Source organism: Equus quagga, chromosome 7 (assembly GCF_021613505.1).
Source record: "Equus quagga isolate Etosha38 chromosome 7, UCLA_HA_Equagga_1.0, whole genome shotgun sequence".
NCBI classification, from domain to species: Eukaryota; Metazoa; Chordata; class Mammalia; order Perissodactyla; family Equidae; genus Equus; species Equus quagga.
In genome coordinates, this window is record NC_060273.1 from 74,503,447 (window position 1) to 74,527,618 (window position 24,172).

The following is a 24,172-nucleotide window of genomic DNA, read 5'->3' on the forward strand; positions in this document are numbered from 1 at the left end:
GAATGCACCCTCTCTCCTCACAGGGGACCTCCCTTAGGTGATGGGCAGCTTTTCTCTAATTTCTCAAGCAAAAATTGGTGGATTGTATTAACTTTCCTTGATTAGAGATTTTACTCCGCAATTCTTCCGAGGGAGTGTGTCCTCGATGATTCCCGGCCATTTAGTCCTTGTAAGGAAGGGTCTCTGAAGGATTTCACGGTGTGCTCACACGAGTCCTTCCTGGAGGAAGGGAAGGGAGAAAGTCCATCAATGAATAGTGATTCCAATATCACTCACACTAGAAAACAAGTGAGCAAAAATCTCACAAATGTAAAAACTTGTCTTTATGCACTTATATAAAATCTTTCTTCATGTATCATATGTGTGTGTTATACATATAAATTTTTATGTATGACCTACAAGAAATCTATAAAATCTATATATGATATATGAAGAGAGAGATGTCTGGAAGGATATTCCCGAAATCATATCAATTATTGTCTATAATAGTGATGTTGTTTTGTTCATTTTTACTTATTTATTTATAAATAAAATACTTTGTTTATTTTACATATATATATTATTTACTGTAAAATTCCCCTTCCTTGTATTTCTATGTGCTATTTATTGTCTTACTTTATCATGGCATGTGAGTAATTGCATGTGTATGGGTTCATGTTTGAGTCAATTTGTGTTTAAATTTGTTCTGGGTGCCTTGGCTGAAAGATGTTAGGACACAAATTATTGAGTCATATGTTAGTGCTTCAAGGTGAAACAAATTGGGGATCTGAAAGGATCTGGGTGAAATGTAGTCAGCTACTTTATTCTCTAAGCGATTTTAATGATATGCCTCCTTCTCCTTCTCAGTGACAGCCACGTCTCTGTTCACCTGCCGTCATCCTAGTCCTCTCTCTCCATCCTTTATAGAGAAGTGTTGGCAGTAACCAGTTGTGGCGATATCACGTTAAACCCATGGGAATGATGTCACTTACTCATGAGGCCACAAACAGCATGCTGACCAGAACAGTTGGACACCTGCAGATGGTGTCGCTGTAAGTACACCTCCCCAGAGAAATGAAATGCAGGCAGAGATCTGCGTTAGGAACACTGGGGGACAAGGGCATATTACTGTTTCACTGTCTCCACAGAACCTGGCAGTGCTTGCACATAGTAGGCCCTCAATGAGTATTTGTCTGAATTGACCTGAATTACTTTGTTAATTATAAATTAATCTGCTTCTTCCAGGGCTTGCAGTATCTCACTGTTTTCTCTTTTCAAGAGAATTTTCACTCTTTCAAACGAAGAAAATTAAGGCCATCTCCAAGAATATCTGGCACTGTTTAATGTAACTTCAGCAACATAAATGAAAAGGTTTCCTGTTGGCTCTTGGTTAAAAAAAAAAAAAAAGTCAACGCTCTCTCAGCAAGCAGTCCACTGTGAGCTGAAGAGAACGAGAATGCTGTTTGGGGAAAGGCTCCTGTGAGACAGAAAGATGTGCAGGTGACTGTGTAAATTGATTCTTCTTGACAACCCTTCCCACGTGGGAGAGTTGCCTTCCAAGCACATTATTGTGTTATCAAAGCCTGCCAGAAGCAGTGTGGCTGAGGCAAGACTCAGATCTCGAAACCCTCTGGTTTGAACGTGATGCGGGATCCCTGGGTAATCTGGCTTCTGCCTGAAGGTTTAGGGGTTCTGAAGCCCTTCCTTGAGTCCTGGCTGTGGCTGGCAGAGCTGATCTTCATGGCCCCCAGAAGTTTCAATCCAGCTCAAGGTGGGCTGTGCAAACTTGCCTCTCCCACCACCCTCTGCCTGTGAGCTGCTGCTGACTTGAGTTCTCTTCTGATTTAAGTAAGTTTTTTTGAATTAAAAATAAGCTTTATATCCTAATACAAAAGTATATTTTTATTGTCAAAAAATTAGAAAATAGTATAGTTGAAAGGATGAAAATAAAAATACCCATAATATCACCAAACACACACACACTCACATGTGTACATACCACATGGTTGAATTTCATATATTAATATATGGCTAATATAAACAAACATATAGTATACATATATACTAATCTAATATTATCTTAATATATGAAAAAAGGTACTATAATTTGGCTCATCTCCCTTTTTTTTTTTTGGTATTTAGTTTGCATTCAATTTAATCAGGGAGTTGATGGCTAAAAAAGAGGCAAGGAAGAATCTCCACTGAAGGACTTTGAAGGTGGCCGGAGGGACGTTTGGAGCGTGCCAGGAAAGTGTTGCCTAGAAGTTTTCAAATCTCATCCACCTTTGTAAGCACCAGTTCTTTTCAAGTTACTACTCTTTCATTTCCAATTAACTAATTACCTTTCACAAAAGATTTAAGAAGATTCTACAAGGATATTCCCAACCTTTTAGAACTCTATTTTGAAAGACAAGTATTTCAATGTCTATGTGTCTAAAATTTTAAAATTTTAAAATAATACACACACACACACAAACACTACTTGGGATCAGTAGCCCAACTTAGATCACCACTTTGAATCAATTTCTCCTCCGCTTGTGGGAAAAATCCCCTCATTGGTAACGTCAGGGGAGGACAACATGGGGTTTTCTAATGCTAATGTTTTGAGGTTCTATTAATCGAAGGTTTTAAAATCTCTAAAAGTTTCAATCCATATTTCTTAAAAAGCATCTTGGGGAGAGCAGGCGGAGGAGCCTGAGCAGGACGCGGCGGGATGTGAAGTGCCCGACATAAGCTCCAGAGAGTAGCCTTCCATGGAACCCAGCAGAGGAGCAGACGAACATGAAGTTCAATCCTGCCATCCAAGCTGCCATTGAACTCATGGCCGGGGCCGCAGAGGGCACAGCGTGCGTTCTGACAGGGCAGCCCTTCTACACACTGAAGGTGAAGATGCAGACGTTCCGCAAGCTGTACAGGGGCCTCACCGACTCCTGCCTGAAGACCTACTCCCAAGTGGGCTTCCGGGGCTTCTACAGGGGGACCAGCCCGGCGCTGATCGCCAACATCGCCGAGAACTGCGTCCTCCTCATGTGCTATGGCTTCTGCCAGCAGGTGGTGCGGAAAGCGGTTGGATTAAACAAGCAGGCAAAGCTGAGTGACCTGCATAATGCGGCTGCCGGTTCCTTCGCCTCCGCGTTTGCTGCCCTGATGCTCTGCCCCACTGAGCTTGTGAAGTTCCGACTACAGACCATGAACGAAATGCAGACGTCGGGGAAGATAGCCAAAAGCCATAATACAGTTTGGTCCCTAGTGAAGAGTATCCTTAGGAAGGGTGGCCCCTTGGGCTTCTACCACGGACTCGAGCACTTTACTTCGAGAAGTACCGGGCTGTTTCTTCTTCTTCGGTGGCTATGAACTGAGCCGATCGTTTTTTGGCATGTGGGAGATCAAAAGATGAACTAGGCCCTGTCCCTTTGATGTTAAGTGGTGGCGTTGGTGGAATCTGCCTCTGGCTTGCTGTATACCCAGTGGATTGTATAAAATCCAGAATTCAAGTTCTTTCCATGTCGGGGAAACAGGCAGGATTTCTCGGAACCTTTACCAGTGTTGTGAGAAATGAAGGAATAATGGCCTTGTATTCTGGACAGAAACCTACTATGATCCAAGCGTTCCCTGCCAACGGGGCACTATTTTTGGCCTATGAATATAGCAGAAAGTTGATGATGAGCCAGTTTGAAGCTTACTGACGTGTTCTGGCGAACCTAGATCCAAATACAGGCGTTTGAGGACTGAAATTATCTCAGGGTTTCATGGAGTACAAGAACAATGTGGAATTATTTTGATTTTGTGGGAAATTTGTTGTTGTCTTCTCTTCTTCTGCTTTAAATCTTAAGCTTTATGGAAGGACCTCTATTTTACATCATGTAATTTCTGCTCATAATTGTATTGAAATAGAAAAGTTACTGCTCTTGTCCTTGGTGGGACTTTCAGGGCGAGCTGCTGGCTCTGTGTACTGAATCTGAAAGGCTAAATATGGTTATATCAGGGCTTTTGCGTAGCCATATGTGCAGGGTCTCTTTTAAAATCTGCTTAGCACCTGTACTATACTAAGTGGTTAAAGTTTTTAAAAAGTTTTCCTGTGGTGCTTGAAAACTAAAATATCCATCTGTTTGTTCATTTTTTCTTTCCCTAATACAGCTCAACAACAAAAAAACCAACAATCCAATTAGAAAATGGGCAAAAGATCTGAACAGAGATTTCTCCAAAGAAGATATACAGATGGCCAACAGGCATATGAAAAGATGCTCAACATCATTAGCTATCAGGGAAATGCAAATCAATACTACAATGAGGTATCACCTCACTCCGGTCAGAATGGCTATAATTAACAAGACAGGAAACAACAAATGTTGGAGAGGGTGTAGAGAGAAGGGGACCCTTGTTCACAGCGGGTGGCAGTGCAAACTGGTGCAGCCACTATGGAAAGCAGTTTGGAGTATCTTCAGAAAATTACGGATAGATCTACCATATGATCCAGCTATTCCACTGCTGGGTATTTATCCAAAGAACTTGAAAACACAAAGGCATAAAGATACTTGCACCCATGTGTTCATTGCGGCATTATACACAATAGCCAAGACTTGGAAGCAATCTAGGTGCCCATCAAGGGACGAACGGATAAAGAAAATGTGGTATTTATACATGATGGACTACTACTCAGCCATAAGAAATGACGAAATCCAGCCATTTGTGACAACATGGATGGACCTTGAGGGTATTACGCTGAGTGAAATAAGTCAGAGGGAGAAAGTCAAATACCATATGATCTCACTCATAAGTAGAAGATAAAAACGACAAAAAAAAAATAAAATACCCACATAGCATTGGAGATTGGACTGGTGGTTACCATTGGGGAAGGGGGGAGGGGGGAGGGCCAAAGGGGTGATTAGGGTCACATGTGAGGGGAGGGACTATAATTAGTGTTCGGGTGGTGAACATGATGTAATGTATCCAGAATTTGAAATATGATGTACAACCAAAAAAAATAAAAATTAAAAAAAATATATCCATCTGTGTTTTAAAGAGGGGACTATACCTGCATACTCGTGTGGCTTCCATGTTCTTGATTTAAATTTCAGAGTAGGCATCCTGGATTTTCCCACGATGCTCTACTGTTAAAATAGTGCCATTCATTTTCTAGGTGGGACCATATTCTACACTCTGACATCTTGTTGGGTTTGGCCTAGAGCATCAGGCCTTCAGGAAACAGAACGTCCTCCCCTGTGCCAACTTCCCTTCTCCTCTCCCAAAGAGCTTCCTGTCTGCTGGGCTTTAGGTTGAGGAAGGGGCTGAAGGGAGGGGGCTGTGCTGCTGTGCTTTGTGAAGTCAGTTTGTGGCTGACAACAGCCCTTAGCTTCTGTCTTGCTCCTGGTCTGGGTGGGATTCCAGAGTATTGTGTTGGATGATCTATGGGCTGTTGCTCTACTTTGAGCCTCTCATTCATTGCCTGCACCAATTGGAAACCCATCTAGGGAGCAGAGCGCCAAAGCCAAGAGAAGCCCTCGTTCCCTGTCTGGTGACTGAGTGATGGGGCTCATGGGCGGAGTCCTCCCATCTCAGGCAGAACTAGACAAAATGTAGTGTTTGCACTCCACTGTGAGTAATGTCTGGGCTGACCCATTCTAACGTTTGTCTCAGGATCCATACTGCTTGCCTTGCTTTTACAGTTTCGGAGCCTTTCACATTTGGTACTGGCAGTCAGTGAGTTTTAATGATGACCATATATGGGGTGTGACTTTATAAAGCAAGGAAACAAGAAAAGTAGTTTTGTTAATAAACTACGCCATGTATATGTACTAACAACAACAAAAACCCCAGTTCATCTGATTCCCAGACTTGGGGATGGGCAACTGTTCCTTGGCCACCTGGTGTAAGAGTCCTCCTCGTCACCACTAAAGCAAGCCGCCTCATTCCGTGCCGCTCCAAGACCAGCAAGGGCTCTCGTAGTAAAAAGTGTTCTTAAGCAGCCTGTAAGACTGAAAGCAGATGGCTTGACAATGTTAATAGTAGTCCATACCAGGTTTGTCTGTCCCTGTTGGCAGAATGTAAATAATTTTTCTACCTTGCTTTTCTCTCCATACTTAAATGGTCAGTAGCTACTGAGGGGTGCCTCATCTCAGCAGCCTTGGCTTGAAACAAAGTAGAAAATGGGACTGGCTTCCAGCAGGAAGTGAGGTTCTTCAGAGTCTGTGGCTCCCCTGCCCAGCGCCTGTGGCTCGTCTGGATTAGCCCTGTTGGCAGCAGACCCTCTCGTGTTGTTCTTTAAAGATTGAACTGAGTGTCTTCAATAGAAGCCATCTGAGGCAAGGAAGAGTGAGTGGGAGTAAGGAATGGAAACCAAAGTCAGGAGAATATTTCTTTTTCATTCTATTTGCTTAATTAATGGTTCATTATTTGGGTACAATTTGTACCATTTCAGATTTGTACTCCAGACAAAAATATAGTAACTTGAAATATTGTGTTTAAAGAAATTCTAGTGTTCTATCATCATTAAATTATTTACCTAAAAAAAAAAAATCTTGGAAGAGCCACTGCCATAGTATTTGGAAGTCAAAATATGTGGTTTAGTCAATCCTTCTTAAAGGAACTAGGAAGATGATAAATTCGAGTTTTTAAAAAGAGTGTATGTAGGAAAAGGGACATACAGAACTGAGATTTTCACAAGGCCTTATCATTTTTTATCTACGTGCTTGCTGTGTGATCAAAAGCATCTCCTTTGCCTTTTTCTGCTGCTGATTTAGGATGTTAATGTTACTTGAGGTGACTTTACCGGTTGTGTTGTCTATATTCTTACATTTGAATTCTGTGAAACAAGTTCTCCAACTGAATGAGAACAATTCAAGAAAAGCAACAGCCCTCTCTCTGATTTCTCTCTAGAGAGACACTGTAGTTTCAAATTCAAACAGAACAGATGGTACAGATACCTGGACAGCACTGCCTGTGTGCTTTCCTTTAAAGATGACTATAAGTAGATGTAAGTAAATGTCAAAACGGCAGGTTTGGTCACAGACATGAAATGGTTCTGCACTGTGGAGCGGCAGCTGTGACATAGTGGAAAGAGGCTTGTTATCCAAAGGCCTGGGTTCAACTCCTGGGTCTGTGAATTCTTAGGTAAGGGATCTTGGGCTAGTTCTTTAACTCTCTTACCCTGGATTTCCTTCTCTGTAAATAAGGGAATACAGTACATCCCTGAAAGCATGGATGTGAAAATCAGGTAAAATAATGAAAGAAAATAAAAGCATAGCATATCAAAATTGGTAGATTTAAGTCAAATCAGGAATTATGATTAGAAAAAAGAAAGAGATAAAATTAATTATTGAAGTGTGCATCTTAAAGAGATAGCAAAATATGGGAAAATTGAACACATATTGATGGAAGAAAGGAAAACATAAGAATGAGAGCAGAACCAATGAAATAGAAAACCAAGATTGAGAACCTAAAGTTGATTCTTTAAAAAGATTAATAAGGTTGATAAAACTTTAGCTAGACTGATTAAGTAAAAATAAAGAAAACACAAATTAACCATATCAGTAATAGATGACGAGGCAAAATTTAGATCCTCCAGTCATTAAAAAATTAACAAGGGAATATTACAAATAACTTTATGACAATAAGTTTGTCAATATAAATAAATACACAAAGCTATGTAACTCACAAATTGGTAATATTGACATGAGAAGAGTTAGAAAATATGGATAGTCGTATGTTTTTAAAAACCACTAATTCATAACTAAAGTGCTTACTATTGAATTGCCTTGGAATCCTTATTTAAAATTGATTGATGATAAATATATTGGTTTATTTCTGGACTCTCAATTATATTCTATTGATCTGTATGTTTGTCCTAATGCCAGTACCATTCTTGATTACAGTTGCTTTGTAGTAAGTTTTAAAATCCAAAAGGGCGAGTCCTTCTACTTTGTTCTTCTTTTTCAAATTGTTTTGGCTATTCGAGGCCCCTTGCAATTTCATATGAATTTTAGAATCATCTTTTACATTTCTGTAAAAATGGCTGTTGGAATTTTGGTAGGGAATGTAGATCATTTTGGGTAGTATTGATATCTTAATATTAAATCTTCCTACCTATGATCATGAGATGTCTTTCCATTTATTTAGATCTTTAATTTCTTTCATCAATGTTTTCTGTATATATATATATATATATATATATATATCCTGTATAATATTTCAAATGTACTTGAGAAGACAGTATATTCTGTTGTTGTTTGGTAGTATTTATTGGCTTTTTGTCTACATACAATTTTGATTTTCTTTAGTGATTTCTCTATGGATTACTATACACATTTCCAAACTTTCACAGTCTATTCATATAAAACATATAAATCTTGCATCTATACAGTTTCCTTTGTCTCCTTCACCAGTGAAATTTATGCCCTAGTTGTCATAGTTATTACACTGACATATGTTGAAAATTCCAGAAGACAGTGTTATAATTTTGCTTTAAGTTATTATATGTATTTAAAATATTTAAGAGGAAAAATTATCTTTTATATTTACTCATTTCTCAGGTATTTGCCATTTCTGTTGTTGTTTCTATATTTGTAAAAATCTCAGTTTTCTCATTTATTTTTTCCCTTGAGCATGATGAACTTACTTTAGCATTTCTTGTAGAGTAGATCTATTGGCAACACTTCTCTTAATTTTACTTCATCTGAGAATATCTTTCTTTTGTCTTCATTCCTGGGGAATGTTTTTGTTGGATATACAATTCAGAATTGATAGTTCTTTTATTCAAGCACTTTAAAGATGTTTTCCACTATCTTCTGGTCTCCATGAAACAAAGACATCATTAAAAACAACAAATAGGCAAACTGCGTACTGAGAGAAAATATTCATAATACTTATTTCCGAAAATGGGCTGATATTCAGCTTATATAAAGAACTTTAACAACTCAGTAAGATGCATACAAATAACTCAATAAAATTTGGTGGGCAGTCTTGAATACACTCTTTACAAAGAAATATTACAAATAAACAATGAGCATATGAAAAGTGTTCAACATCATTACTCATCAATGAAATGCAAATTAAAACCACAGTGAGATACCCCTTCCAACACAGTAGAATTGCTAAAACTGACAACACAAAATATTGACAAATGTATGGAACAAAAGAACTCCTAAACTTTGCTAATGGAAGTATAAAGTGGTACATCTACTTTGGAAACCTGGTTGATTTCTTTTAAAGTTAAATATACATCTGCCCAATGACCCTTCAATTTCACTGATGGCTATTTATCTGAGAGAAATAAAAACATATGACCACATATACACCAGGGTAAGAGTATTCATGGTAGCTTTCTTGATAAAAACTACAGACTGGAAACCAAACAAATGCTCATTAGTAGGAAAACAATTAAATTATGGTATATCAATAAAATGGAAGATTATTCTGCTACTGATAAACACAACAACAATATTCAAAAATATAATGCTGAGCATCCTTTTGCTCAAATAAAAAATGTGTATTATCCATAATTTTATTTGTATGAACTTCTAGATCTGGCTACACTAACACATGGTGATAGACATTAGAAGCTTTGTTGCCTCTGGGGAGAGAGTGAGGAAAGGGAGGAAACTTCCATATTGGTGTGGGTTACATGGTTGCATGTATTTGTCCAAATTAATTAGCTATACTTTAGATGCACACGTTGCTTTATTTGAATTATACCTCAATTTAAAAAAAAGAGTAAGAGCATGAAAAAAAGTGATCAGAAACTATACAAAAAAATAAGTTTGAAAATCAATGAGCTTTAATTTAACAATATCTGAGGTTGATTTGAAAGATGGCATACTCTGAAAATAAATGTCTCACTTGGACATCCAAAATATCTACCTGATGCAATTATTCCAGATAAGTCATAGTGAGCTCGGTTCCTTGAGTTATGGTTTGTCCAAGTTCCCTTGACAAACTCTAGTCTAAGCAGTTATCATTCTACTCACAAAAACAACACAATATCAGCTGGAAGAGAGCTTCTAGTTTTGGAATTGCAGGTACAGCAAAAATAGAGGAGATATAAGAGAAAGAGGTTTCTCTCCAGGCTGCTAAGCTTTCCACTGATGCAAATCCTTTCAAATGCTGCTCAATTAATTAAATGCTGCAGAGTGTAGATATAGAAGAAATATATCCATTTCTCTAAGAAATAAAAAATCTAAAAGCAATAAAATTGTTTACCTTTTAAGTTTACTTATAATTCAGGGTCCAAATGGTTGACTACTATCTACCTGTGTGTCTATCTACCTATCATATATTATATGTCAATATACACATACACATGTGTAAACATATATATTACAATCATACATGTTCAAAGAGAATGAGGAAGAGAGTGAGTTAATACAATAACAGTAATATATAGATAGGCTATTATACATTATCTCAATCAATAGCCTTCCATTTTCTCTCCCATTCCCTATTTTTCAGTCGGTTTCCACACGTTATTTTATGTCCATTTCAATATGCCCTCTTCCCTAGCCACACCATGAAAATGGCTCTTATGAAGGTCACCAATGACATCCACTTGGCTATATCCAATGGATAACTTTCAGTCTCCAGTGATGACAACCTCTTTCCTAAAGTACCTTCATGTTTCATAATTTTCCCCCTGCATTTCAGGATGCTTTTTCTAACTCCTCTTTGGACTCATCTGCCTCTACCTAACCTTTAAAAATCGGCGTTGTTGAAGCCTATGTCCTACACTCTGTGCTCTTCTCACTCTAGAATCTCCTTGTGAGAAACACCAATCATCTAGACCTTGATGCTTCTCAAGCTCATATTTCCTTCTGGATCTTTTTTTTCCAAAGGCTAGACTTGCATAGCCAACTACCCTACTCACATTTCAGTTTGAGTGTTTTATAGTTACCTCATTCTCAATACATTCACAACTGAATTCATAATCTTTGTGCTGGCAATACCTCAACTTACTCCTTCTCCTCATCTCAATGTCGCATCTACCTAAGTTGTTTAAGACTCTTCCCTCTCACTGTACTATCTATATACCTCATAAATCTCTCTGGCATCATTTGGTTCAAGGTACTGTTATCTACTCCCAGACCATTGCAGGTCATCTTCTAACTGGCCACCAATCCATTCTCTATACAGTAACAAGAATGATCTTGTTTAAAAGCAAATCTGATCTTGTCCCTCTCATGTCTGAAATATTTCCCCTCCTTTTGTCCCCTAACTCCATATTCAAGTTAATTTCTTATAAATTTGTACTTATTAATCCTTCAAAGCTTAAATAAAATGCCAAAAATCCTTTTCTGACCACCCAGTTTAGCTCTTCTCCTTATAATCACTTTCAGAAAACTCCACCCCTTTTTCATGACTCTTATGACAATGGCTGTGGATAATTAACTTTGAAATTACTTATTTAATGTCCCTCTCCCCAATTAGAATGCCAGTTTAATGAAGAGAATAATCATGCCTGTTTACTTTTCTGTTCTATTTCCAGCTGCTCTTAGCCCAGTACTTGGCACATGGTATGTACCAGTAAGTGTTCATGAAATTACTTTGCTATTCCCTCCAATTAATAGTCCTCTATTCTCTGACCTGGTTCCCTTCACTTAGTTAATCCTTCTAGTCTTTTAAGACTTATCTCAGCCATCACTTATTCAGAAAGCCTTCCCTGTTGTCCACAGACACTCCACCTCTGTGCTCCTATGACTCCCTATACATTCCTATTTTATAAATATTATCATACTATCGTATAATTTTTGTTTTTTTCTGAGTACCTGTATTCCTCACCTGTGAAATCCTTGAGGAGAGGAACTGTGTCTTTCATGTACATATATGCAGGGATTGGTCATAGTAAGGACTCAAGAAGTGTTCATTAAATGAATAAATGAGTTAGTAAGTGAGTTGAGATGATACTTCATTTTGTAGGTAATGAAATTGAGACTCAAGGAAGTTAGATGATTTGCAGAATATCTGATGTTAGAATCCAACATCTTTTCACTTTTGACTGCACCTCACTCTTCTTCTTGGCCCAAGGCAGTGAAATTCTAGGTAATTTCCAAGGCTCCTAGCTCACAGACTCTCTCCTGTTCAACATCTTCTCTGATGGTCACAGGCAATAAAATGAGCGGATTCAAGTTCTGCCTACTCTCTTTCACCTTTGCCCACTTTGGGTAGAAATTCTAATACTATTTTTAGGATCAAAAGTGGGGTGAAAAAGGAGAAGAGTAAAAAATAGTCTTGTATAATTTGCTGATGGAATAGCAAGCCTGGCATAATTGAGAACAGCCTGGGTTTTTAACATGCTTCAAATCTCCATGAATCAAGAGGCATTTGCACTTGCATGAGTGAAAATGTCAGGGGATGATTTTGAAAGGCCCTGTTTGAGGGTGAAATGTTTTTGCGTCTGAAATCCATTTTACTGAGCAAAGCACAGTAGTCATAAAGGCTAAGAGGTTTTCATTTCCATAATTTTATCAATGTTTTTCAGAAAGAAGTAGAAAAATCCAAGCTTACAAATTTGGACCTTCACAACTCAGCAAGAAATATATTTTAAATAATAGTTCCCACTGGCTTGACAAAGAAAATTGACAACGATGTGTGTGGCATCTCATGAAGCTTCGTCCAGCCTCTTGGTGGATAATTCCAGGATCTTTGGAATCCGTCATGTTGTAGAGCCTTTCTAACTTTGTCATAAGCTCCTTTTGATTTCTAGATTCCTGAGAACAGCAAAGATCCAGTTCACTCACTGAATTTCTTCAAAAAATCCTTACTGAGTATCTTCTATGTGTTAAGAAATTTTCTAGAAATGAGGTAAACAGCAATGAACAAACCATATAAAAGTCTTTGCCTTCATAGAGTCAACATTCTACTGGAGGGAGACTCATAATAAATAATTAAGAAATAAGGAATATCCAATTTTTCTAAGTAGAGAAGAGTAAAGCAGAGAACTGTGGTAGAAAGTCTCTGGAATAGGAGGATACTGAGTTACATTTTCAAATAAAACCACCAGAAAAGACTTCACTGAGATAAATTCATTTGAGCTAAGATCTGAAGCAAGCGAAGCGGTGAGAAGTACATCCTATCAGATATCTAGTATGCAAATTGGAGGACACTTTATAAAAAAACTGGACAGTACTTTCAAATCCTCAAGGTCTTTTTAAGAAATGAAAAGACTAAGGATTGAAAGAGACTAAAGAGAAAATGGCAACAAAATGCAGTCCGGTAACCTGGATTGTATCCTGAAACAGAAAATGAGGACTTAGTGGACAAACTCGTGAAATCCTAATGAAGTCTGCAGCTCAGTTACAGTATTATACTAATATTAACTTAGTTTTGATAACTGTCCTATGGTTATGTACGATATTGATGTTAAGGGAAGCTGGGTGAAGGGTATATGTGAGCTCTGTACTGTTTCTGTCAGTCTTCTCTAAGTCTATAGTTATTTCACAATAAGAAGTAGAATGAAGTGCACATACTATGGAAAGAGGCCTCTGAGGAGAGGGCATAGCTAGGGCAAAGGTTTCTAGCATGTTATAAAAGGATCAAGGTAGCGTGGCTGGAGCGGAGTGAGTGGTGGGGAGACAAGAAGGGCATGTCACAGGGGCAGGAGTGTGGAGGGTTCTCCAGTCCACTGTAAGGACTTTAAACTTTGAGTTACATGGAAGCTATTAGAACTTTTTGAGCGAAGAAATATCATGATATGATTGAGATTTTAAGAGAAACATTCCAGCTGCTATGTGGATGGGCTAACACAGAAAATCAGGAGAGAAGTGAGGGTAGTTTAGAGCAGGGCATAGCAGGGAAGGTGAATTAGTGAATTGATAGACTATCAGTTCAGTCTATCCAACTGAAAGTGGAGCAAACACTTCTCAGGAAAAGTGCAAACTTTGTGATTTCTTTACTTCTTTCTAGCTTAACGCTTCTATGCTCCTCCATCTTATCCATGTATGCCTCATTTTCAATTTCTCCCTCTGTTAAAATGGGGGAGGGAGTGGATTTAGATGAACATCCTCTAGGTTTCTTTTGATTCTAAGGGAATAGATTTTGGTTCTCCAGTACTCATAATACAAGTTTTTCTCTTATAATGGAGAAAATTAATATGATTGATTCATTCACTTTAAGGTGTTAAGAACTTGATGTGTCCCCTTTGTAGGAAATGTTTAAGAGGCTACACGAAAAGAGACATATATATTCACATTCATTCAAAGGAATGAATAACTAACTTTGGCTCTGATACATCAGAGGAAGAAAGAGACTGAGGTGTGAGGTTTTTATAGCATTCCACAGGATCTCCATGAGTTTATTCAATGTGCACCCATGCAGTGCGCCACTAGGCAATTCTTTTTAAAAGATCTGATGCCCTCAGGATCTGCACAGCTGCTGAGTGAAGGACTTGCTCTTCTCAGATAGCCCCCGCAATGACTGCATATGGTGGATCACCAGTGCCTGGCCATTTCTGTTCAAAGTGGGACTCCTCCAAAGGGTCGTATGTACCAGGGAGCTCTCCTTTGGACTGGCTGAGACTTAGTCAGATCCGCTCGTGGTCTGAAGCAATCCTGGCTCAATCTGATTTCTTCTTCTGTTTCCCAAGTAGCACATACATATTTTAGTCTGAAAGCTAACATTCAATCCTCCCCTTTTATCTTTCACAAGCACACCCCCCATAAATCTCTGACACTCTGGAGGATCTAACTAAAATGCTGGACTCTTCCTTAAGGATAGCTCATCCTTAATCAATCCTATATTTCATGCTCAGCATATTGTATAATTTCTGCCACATACAGATCCTCAATAAATGTTTGTTTAATAGAACCCAGGAAATTTGGATCCTAGTCCAGCTTTTCCGCAAATATTCTGTGCGACAGAACAGTTAATATTCCCCTCCTGGCTTTAGTTGTCTCACCCCTATGATAAGGGGATTGAAGTCGCCGAATATCTTATCAGCCTGAAAACACCAAATCCTTAGGGAAGAGCCCCTCTCTCTATGTTCCTACGCTCCTCTCCAGAGGACGCCAAGCCTAGCACCTCTGGAAACATAATCTGGTTTGACAATAGATTGTATCCACCAACAACCATGTTGAGTTGCTTTCCTCCAGGGGATAAATTTGGCAGCAGAGGCACTGCTGGGAGAATCATGACGAATTAGTCACTGCTGAGGTGGGTAGTGATAAAACAGGAAAGTCACAGCTAAGCCCGCTAGGGCAGGGGTCAGCAGACTTCTCCTGAAAAGGGCCAGATGGTAAATATTTTAGGTGTGTGGGCCATATACGGTTTCTCTTGCATATTCTTTAATTTTTACAATCCTTTAAAAATGTAAAATCTATTCTTAGGTTTGAGGGCCATACAAAAACAGACGTGAGCTGGATGTGGCCATCAGGCTATAAGTTTGCCAACCCCTATTCTAGATGACAGTCACCTGTGGCTACCTTGGGGAACCATAAAAATGAAGAGGTATGTGTTTTGGATATGGTGGGTTTTCATTCCACAGAACCTATTTGTCTGCCTGCCTTCCCTCTTTCCTTCCATCCTTCCTTCTTTCCTTCCATAAAGTACTTCTTGAATCAAGAGAGTTTTACTTGAATCAAAAGTGTGAGAAAGCAGCAATTCCCCAAGGCAGCCGTGATTAGAGAAAAGAAAAATGTAGGGCGAGTGGGTGGGTTCTGGGAGCAGACCCTCCTGGCTCCTAATTCAGACCATGTCCCTTTAGCAGCTATAACAGTTCCCCTACTTTCCCCCAGGGTGAATTTCCTCATCTTCTTCTGGGGATTATTCTTCTTCCCTGACAACCTCTACATGAGGATTAAACAAGTCAATTTGTGCAAATATGCTTATTCTCTTGCTCAGCACCTAGTGGGGACTTCTGTATCCCTCTGGTGAGCTGTATGGTGCCCAGAAAAGGTGCCCTCCCCAACTCACAACAATAGCATATGCATTTCACATGTGTAGGCAAAGCTAAAATGACAGGAGGTGAGGCAAAGTGATTTGAAATGCTGCAAAGCCTCATCATCTACATGTACTTTCCCACAACTCCCATATTTTTATGATTAGAAAAACTTGCAGTTACCTGCTGTTGGTTGGAGGGGCAGGAGCACAGAGCTCCACACTTTCAGGCTCCTCTCTCCTCCCCTGCAATATATGCATGAAAGATCCCCAGATTAAGGCATCAGGATCTCCAAAATTCCCAGTAAGTGTGAATAACTTAATAACAGCAGAAACATTCATCCATGAGAGCCATTGCTATCTTTGCAGAGTTCTTCCCTTTTCATTAACTCTATGGGCTTCATTTATTTTTCCTCTTCTGATAAATATGATAAAATTCTTCATTTTCTAGCTGTAAATATTTGTCTGGCAAAACTGAAGGATACACAGGACTAATCAGTCTTGACTGAACTTGGATATCTGCCTGGAGAATGCAGTCTGGTATATGGTATCAATCAAATGAAAGTATAAACAAGAGGGGCATGAGAGTAACTTACTCCTAAAAGTATAGAAGAGCTTATAGCCTGAGAGGGGAAAGAGAAACTTAGGATGGATTGAAACTTCAGATTTTTAATTCAGGGAACCTTTCAGTTCAGTAAAAATTATACTAACTGGCAGAAGGATGTTGATGTGTGTGCCCTGGGGTGTCTCAAAGGAACTAGACTCTTTCCTCAAGATGTTGCTTAGAACCCAAGGGACGTTCAGTCACTAGGTCTGGACACTGAAAGGATTCTCTGCCATCTTGCTTCACTTTAGTCCACGCTGCCTCCAAGAGGGGGTAAATGAGCCAGCGTCCCTAACTAAAGAAACTCTTTTCTGGCAACCCATGTGACACCATTTGTTAGAGCACACAAATGACTGACAGGGGATCCATATGACTGAGGGAACTGTTTAACCTACTCCATTCTTAGGAGGCAGAGAAGAAAATAGAACATCTCGGGCAGAAAACCCAGAAGCAGAGACTGAGTCCATGCAGAATGGACTTCTGGACAATAGTCAGGGTGAAACCCAAGGCAGTCTTATTCTCTTCCATCCTACATTTACAGATAACCCCAATTCACTACATGTTTAAATACCACAGAAATATTTATCATGTTTATTAGAAACCTACAAATATAGGAAAGAGGATTAATACTTATATGAATTATCAATGGTGAGAGCTGAATCTAAAGTGTCTTCAGCATGAGCCCAAGGTTAACTTTAAGTCCAGGAATTTCATGAATATTCTGGATGATTGAAATTCTGCTGTACAGTGAATGGAGAGAATAATGGTTGGAGCTGTTCCTCTTACACAATTCCTTTTTGCCCTTCAACTGGCAGTCTATGAGGATAATATGAGATAATGCATGAAAAGCGCTTAACCCAGAACTGCACTCAACTAGGCACTTAAAAATTGGTCATTATTTGCATGTTCCTCAAATTCTCCCATTGCCACAAGTTTTCAGTCACTCACAATATCTACCAAACAAAGCCATCATCCATATGCAGAGTCAAGATGACTACCCCCCAAAACAATCTAGAATGTCACGAGCGGTGAGCTTGTCAAGACTAAATACGTTTTGTATTTAAGATGTTTCTCTTAAATATGTTAGTATTTTGGTGCCATTTAGGTATGAGCATAACTGTTACATAAAAAATAAAATAAAATTGCAGAATGCCAAAGTTATACAACTCCATAAATGTACATTCCATGAGCTGAGTACTCTGATAAATTTCAGTGGAAAAGTATGGTTAGCATTTGTTGCTTAAAGACACCATGTGAGGCAAGGAAGAGCTACCGTGATCAGACAAGTCGCCAGCAGCCATCGGGAGATTGGTAACTTCTTGCTGACTGTTGCAACATTTCTCTACTTCTTATTTACCGTTAAAGAGTTTTCTCTTTTTCTATCCATGTGCTTGTGTTTAATTTTTAATATGGAACATTAAACCCCTGGGCCAGAGGGTAAAGCTTAAATACCGCCTTTTAAGTACCCTGTCTCATCTTTTCTTGGGTAATTTCTCATTGCTGCCTGGGGCTCATTTGGACCCTTATCTGGAATTAGCCCATTAGAATGGTCTGACTTGGTGGTACTAAGAACAACCAGATATTATTCTCGTGTAGCTGCACCCTATAGAATTCTGATAGACAGTTGATGTTTTTGTTGTTTCTTTTGTCCAAATTGCCTTTTAGAAAATGGGTTAAGTGCTTGCCCATGTAGCCCTCATGTACAGCCTCTCGACAATATGTCAGTTCTTCCCCCTCGACATTCCTGACCTGTAATGTATCATGATAAATTGATGACCAAGGCATTTTCTTTGACAATTGGAGTGAAACAGGGTCAAGAGGCCCAAATCCATGTGCATAGCTGAGCTGATACTAATAAATTTTTATTTGTCTGCTTCATCTGCTTGTCACCTAGAGATCTAGGTAGTGTTTCTGAAGGAAATCTTTCCTACCAAAAATATAAAAATAAAGCCTAAAAGCCATTGGAATTTCCTCTACTTGACCAAACACTAATCCAAACTGAAAAATGAGCTCTGATCTACTTCAAGTGAAGAGAAAACACAAAACATAACAATTTATGTTAATATTATCTGTTTAGAACTATAATAATATTTTACATGTGCGAAACACCTCGCTTATCTAAATAAATGGCAACCAGTTTCCAACTGGAATTTTTTCCTTTCACTTCTCATCACTCCTACAAATAGCTCCAAACCCACTCCCAATAAGACTTATTGAGTCTGGCTACAAAAATATATTGCATTATCAAAATACTTCTCTTTATATCCACTGCTACCATCTTAGTCTAAACTGTCATTTTCCATTCACAAGAACATTGCACTAACCTCTAACATTTCTCCCTGCTTCTTCTCTTGCCCCTACAACTAGTTTTTCATAGAACAGCCAATGTGGTTTCCTAAAAACATAACTCATATCATTATTTTCCTCTGCTTAAAATACTCTGTGGGCCTCCATTATAATTTGAATAAAATTAAGTATTAATATGTGGACTAGAAGGCTCTCAATGATTCTGCCTATGCCCACATCTTTGATGTCTTCTATAACACTCTTCCTCTTGCTTATCATGCTTCAACCGCTCTGACCTTCTCACCATTTGGCAATTCTGGAATTACTGCCATCTCATAGCCTTTTACTAGAAATGCTCCCCAGTTACCCCTTCACATGGCTGCCTCTTCTTCATCATTCATATCTCACCCCAAAGGTGTATTAACCTAAATACTCAGTCTAAAATAGCACACTTCACTCCAAACATTTTCTATCATTTAATTCTGTCTAATAAATTGAATTGTTGGCCCAACTTATTAATCTTCCCTGCAGCTTTTCCCTTCCATAGCTTCATCTTTGGCCAAAGTGTATATCTCTGCTCCTTGACTGTTGGCTTGTCCATATGATCTCCTTTGATCAATGGTATATGGGTAGAAGTGATATCTCACCAGTTCCAAACCCAGCACCTAAAAGACCTCCCTTGTTTTTGCTTGCTTTCTTGCACCTCTGGCATTGCATTGTAAGGAACACGTTTCAGATAGCCCTCTAGTTCAAAGAAGATGGGAAACCTGTAGAGCAGATGGAACCCAGCTGACATAGAGACATGCAGGGCCTTGCCAGCTCCTACAGACTAAAGCTAAGCCACCTATCTGAGCCTCGTCTAAATCAGCTGAACCCCAGACCACTCCCAGATGAAAATAAATAATCTTCAAACCACTGAGTTTTAGATTGACTTGTTGCACTGTTTTTTTTTTTTTTTTTGAGGAAGATTAGCCCTGAGCTAACATCTGCTGCTAAACCTCCTCTTTTTGCTGAGGAAGACTGGCCCTGAGCTAACATCTGTGCCCATCTTCCTCTACTTTATATGTGGGACACCTGCCACAGCATGGCTTGACAAGTAGTGTGTAGGTCTGCACCTGGGATCTGAAGTGGCGAACCCTGAGCCACTGAAGCGGAATGCATGAACTTAACCACTGCACCACCAGGCCAGCCCCCTGTTGCACATTTTTATTGCTGTGGTAGGTTACTAATACATTATATTTTTTTCACAGCACTTATCATTTTAAAGTTACTTTCATTTATTTCTTTTTTACTTATTTATGTGTCTTCACCATTATTAGAATGTAAGTTTCATAGGAGAAGGAATCTTATTTGTCTTATTTTCCCTGAACTGATAATAATCGATAGTACCTGGCATACCAGTCACATACTTGATATTCAATAAATCTTTGCAGAAAGAAGCAATGACTTGTTGAAACAGTTTTACCAAAGGGCCTAATTAGCAATGTAGAAATGAGAGAAAACTGAAAAAATTCACACAGCCATGGTAAACAGAATAATTGGAGTATAATACTCTGAGGAAAGGTTAAAATCTATTGATCCCAATTTTCCTATTAATAGTTAGGCTTAGAATATCAAAGATATGAGGTTATGTAAAGGCAAAAGACATAATGTTAGTGGAACATATAGGTGATTTCCAAGTGTTTGTAACGTGCTATCTTGTGATAAAAACCCTCAAGCCTAAACTTCAACAAAATTGAATTTTCAAGGAATAATTATCTAAATCTAAATGCTCCAGGTATCACCACATCTCCCAAATGATGTATTTACTGAATGTTTAGTATGAGAACATACATCAGTTCCTAACTCAAACTGATCTAAACAGCAGAGAAAATGGAATTGTTCATATTTTAAAAATTTCTAAAAGAAGAGTAAATTTCAGAAAGAATGTGATTTAGCAATTCAAGAATATCACTAAGGACTTGTATCACTTTTTCCTCTCTAATCTCTCCATTCTACAGTCATTGTCATTCTAAAGTCGACTTCTCTCATTGTCACCAGGTGACTGCCAACAGCTCCCAAGGCTATCTGCTTCATGGTTCTTGGTCCATGGCAACTTTTTTGGTCTTTGTCTCCAATCTTTGAACCTAAGTCCTGGATTCTACTCTGACTTAAACATCTTAATCATGTAGCCATCCCCAAACCAATCACCGTGGCCAAGGGAATGCTAATTGGCTTATTTTGGGTAGTGTTATCATTCCTGGAGATAGAGGTAAATTAATCTCACTCAAAACACATAACTTTTAGGCAGAGTGTGTGGTGGGAAGACAGAGTCACAGGGATCTCCCAAAGTGCTGACCATCTTCCTCCCTTCTGCTTGCATCTCCTCTTCTTTGAACCTGACCTGCTGCCCCGCCCTACTGGAACCCTACTCAGCCAGCTTCAGTGCTCCTCCCATCAGCTCTAGAATGGACCCTGTCTACATAGGACTTTTATGCTTATATGACTTTGCTATCTAAGACAACTTTTTCCTTTAGATAGAAGCTCCAGTAAGCAGAATAATGGCTTCCCCAAAGATGTTCATGTCCTATTCCCCAGAACATGTAAACTGTCAAGTTACATGGCAAGGGGGAATTAAGGTCACAGACAGAATTAATACTGCTAATCAGCTGACCTTGAGATAGGGAGATTATCCTGGATTATCTAGATAGGCCCAATGAAATCACTGGAGTCCTCTTAAGCAGAAGAGGGAGGCAGAAAATTTCAAGAAAGATTTGAAGATGCCATACTGCTGACTTTGGAAGTCAAAGGATGCGGTGGTTTCTAGAAGCTGGAAAAGACAAAGAGACAGCTTCCCCCCTAGAACCACCAGAAGGAATCTAAGCCCTGCCAGCACTTTGATTTTAGTGCATTGAGACTCCATTGCGGACTTCCGGCCTCTGGAATTGTAAGATAATAAGTTTGTTGTTGTTTTCAGCCACTAAGTTTGTGGGAATTTGTTACAGAAGCAATAGGAAAATGATACAGAAACAACATACTTTAATGTATTTTTCCGTTTGTCCTTGTAAGAAAACAGTCTTCCTTGAAGGAAATTGACCACAACAAAAAGTAGAAGGAAACCATCTAAAATGAAGATCAATGTGGACCTTGGCTATTGGACCTATCCTAGTACTTTACCGGTAAGTTACCACGAGCATCTCAGCCAGTCAAAACTGGCTTTCTGAACACACTATTTTGCTTCTTCTTCTTGCTTGAAGGATGTACTTACTGCCAATAATGGGCCTTTCCTGCCTAGCATGGGCTCTCCTCAGACACCCTGGCTGCAAATCATGGCCATACCTCTTGTGAGCTGGGAGTCCTTAAGCAAGCCACTTAACCTTTCTGGCCTGTGTCTTCATCTTGAAAAGGTGGCTAATGACTGTGCTTACCTCATGGAAGGTATATTAGTTTTCCAGGGCTGTCGCCACAGACCAAATGGTTTAAACAACCAAAATTTATTTTCTAACTGTTCTGGAAGCTAGAAATTCCAAATCAAGGTGTTAGCAGGTTTGGTATCTTTTGAGGCCTTTCTCTTTGGCTTGCAGGAGGGGTGTCTTCTTATGTCCTCTTACAGTCTTTCTTCCACATGTGTACATCCCTGGTGTCTCTCTTGTCTATGTGTCCAAATTCCTGCTTCTTATAAGGACACCAGTAACATTAGATTAGGGCCGACCTAACGACCTCATTTTAAATTAATCAGCTCTTTGGAGACTTTATCTCCAAAAGCAGTCACATTCTGAGGTAACGGGGGCAGAGACTTCAACATATGAGTTTTGGGGACACAATCAATCCATAACAGAGGGATTTTGAGAATGAGGAGACATGATCAATCAGAAGCCCTTAGCAGAGTGCCTGGCTCACTGCACGTCTCAGCCTTTTCATTATGATCTTTCTTTTATGACAAGACTTTGTTTTTATTAACCAACACAGATGGCTGTTAGAATCCAGGAGAAAGAAAAAAAATCAAATGTTAGAGCTAGGATTGAACCTCTTAACAACTGAGAGCTGGGGAAGAAGCCCAGAAGGGACAGAGTTCGGTGGTTAATAGGCTGCGACATAATATAACTGTTTCCAGGATCTCTTTTCACTCTTAGAAACACAGCTGGTTTCCTCGCTGGCTTACACGAAAGACAGATGTGTTCTGCAAACCCAGCTCATTTATTGCACATAGAGAAATGCCCTTCAGAAGCAGGTGCAGCTAAATATAGCTCATGTGGCATTGAAGGTCCAGCTTCCAGCTTCACAATCCTCTCCCAGGTCTGAGACTTCCTAGACTTCAAGGTGGCAAGCTAAAAGGCTTACTACTCACTTTTTGGTGAACACTGATATAACGGATATGCACTGATGTCTCAGAATTGGATTCCAGTTAACATTTAAGGCATTTGATTTTAAAAAAATTATTACTAATGATAATAGTAATAATACCGCACAACCATTTGTAGTAGTCTTACAATATCTAGACACTGTGTGTAGCGTCTTATGTACATTATTTAATTCATTCATCCAATGCGTATTTATTGAGTGCTTACTATGTGCCAAAGCTTGTTCTGTTTCCTGGAGATATTACAGTAAATAAGATATATGGAATTCATTTCACCAGAGAGTTGACGTATTGGTGGGAAATAGACATTAAAATTAAATATATATATAAATAAATATAAATAAACACATTGTTATATATATGCTTAAGTATATTTAGTAAGTCAGTTGATGGAAAGCACTGTGGAGAAAAATAAGGCAGGAAGTGAATAGGGGGATGATGCAGTGCCACAGAGGTTGGGGGAGGGATGCTCACTGAGAAGGTAACTCGAAGCAAAGACTAAAGGAGGGGAGGGCCTGAGCCATGAGGCTGCCTTGGAAAAGAACATTCCAGGAAGAAGGGAGAGCATTTCAAAGGATCTGTGCTGGTAATGTGCCTACTGTGCTCAATAATTGGTACTCATATGGTGTCTGAAAGGAACTACAAGAAGGGGAAACTTATGGACGATAACATCAGAGGTAATGGGAATGCACTGATTGGGTAGGGGGTTATCAGACCTTGTAAGGGATTTTTATTTTATTTTGTGGAGTTGGAGAGCCAAAGGAAGATTCCTGAACAGGGAAGTGACTCGATCTGACTTGTGTTGTGAAAACATCCCCCTAGTGCACTATTGAAACTCTAGCGGCTCAGATGGGGGGTTCAAATCCAACCCGCCTAACTCCAAAGCTGGGATCTTCCACATGCTTCCACTGATGCAACTTACATTGTATTTACAGTGTGGAAACATTGGGTGCTGTGGAAACATTGAGGATAAATAAGAAGCATTCTTTTATCAGGTGTTCACAACATCAACCTACTCACTCAGGTCTACTATTTAATCATCCTACCAAAAAGTTGTTGAGCTCAGTCCATAGGAGTACAGATTTACTATTACTCTCATTCTGGGA

At 39.1% G+C, this 24,172-nt stretch overlaps 1 pseudogene; it reads left to right on the forward strand.

Moving 5' to 3' along the window:
• Positions 1–2,760: 2,760 nt before the first annotated feature.
• LOC124242806 (mitochondrial ornithine transporter 1-like) lies at positions 2,761–3,679 on the forward strand (annotated as a pseudogene).
• Positions 3,680–24,172: the final 20,493 nt, after the last annotated feature.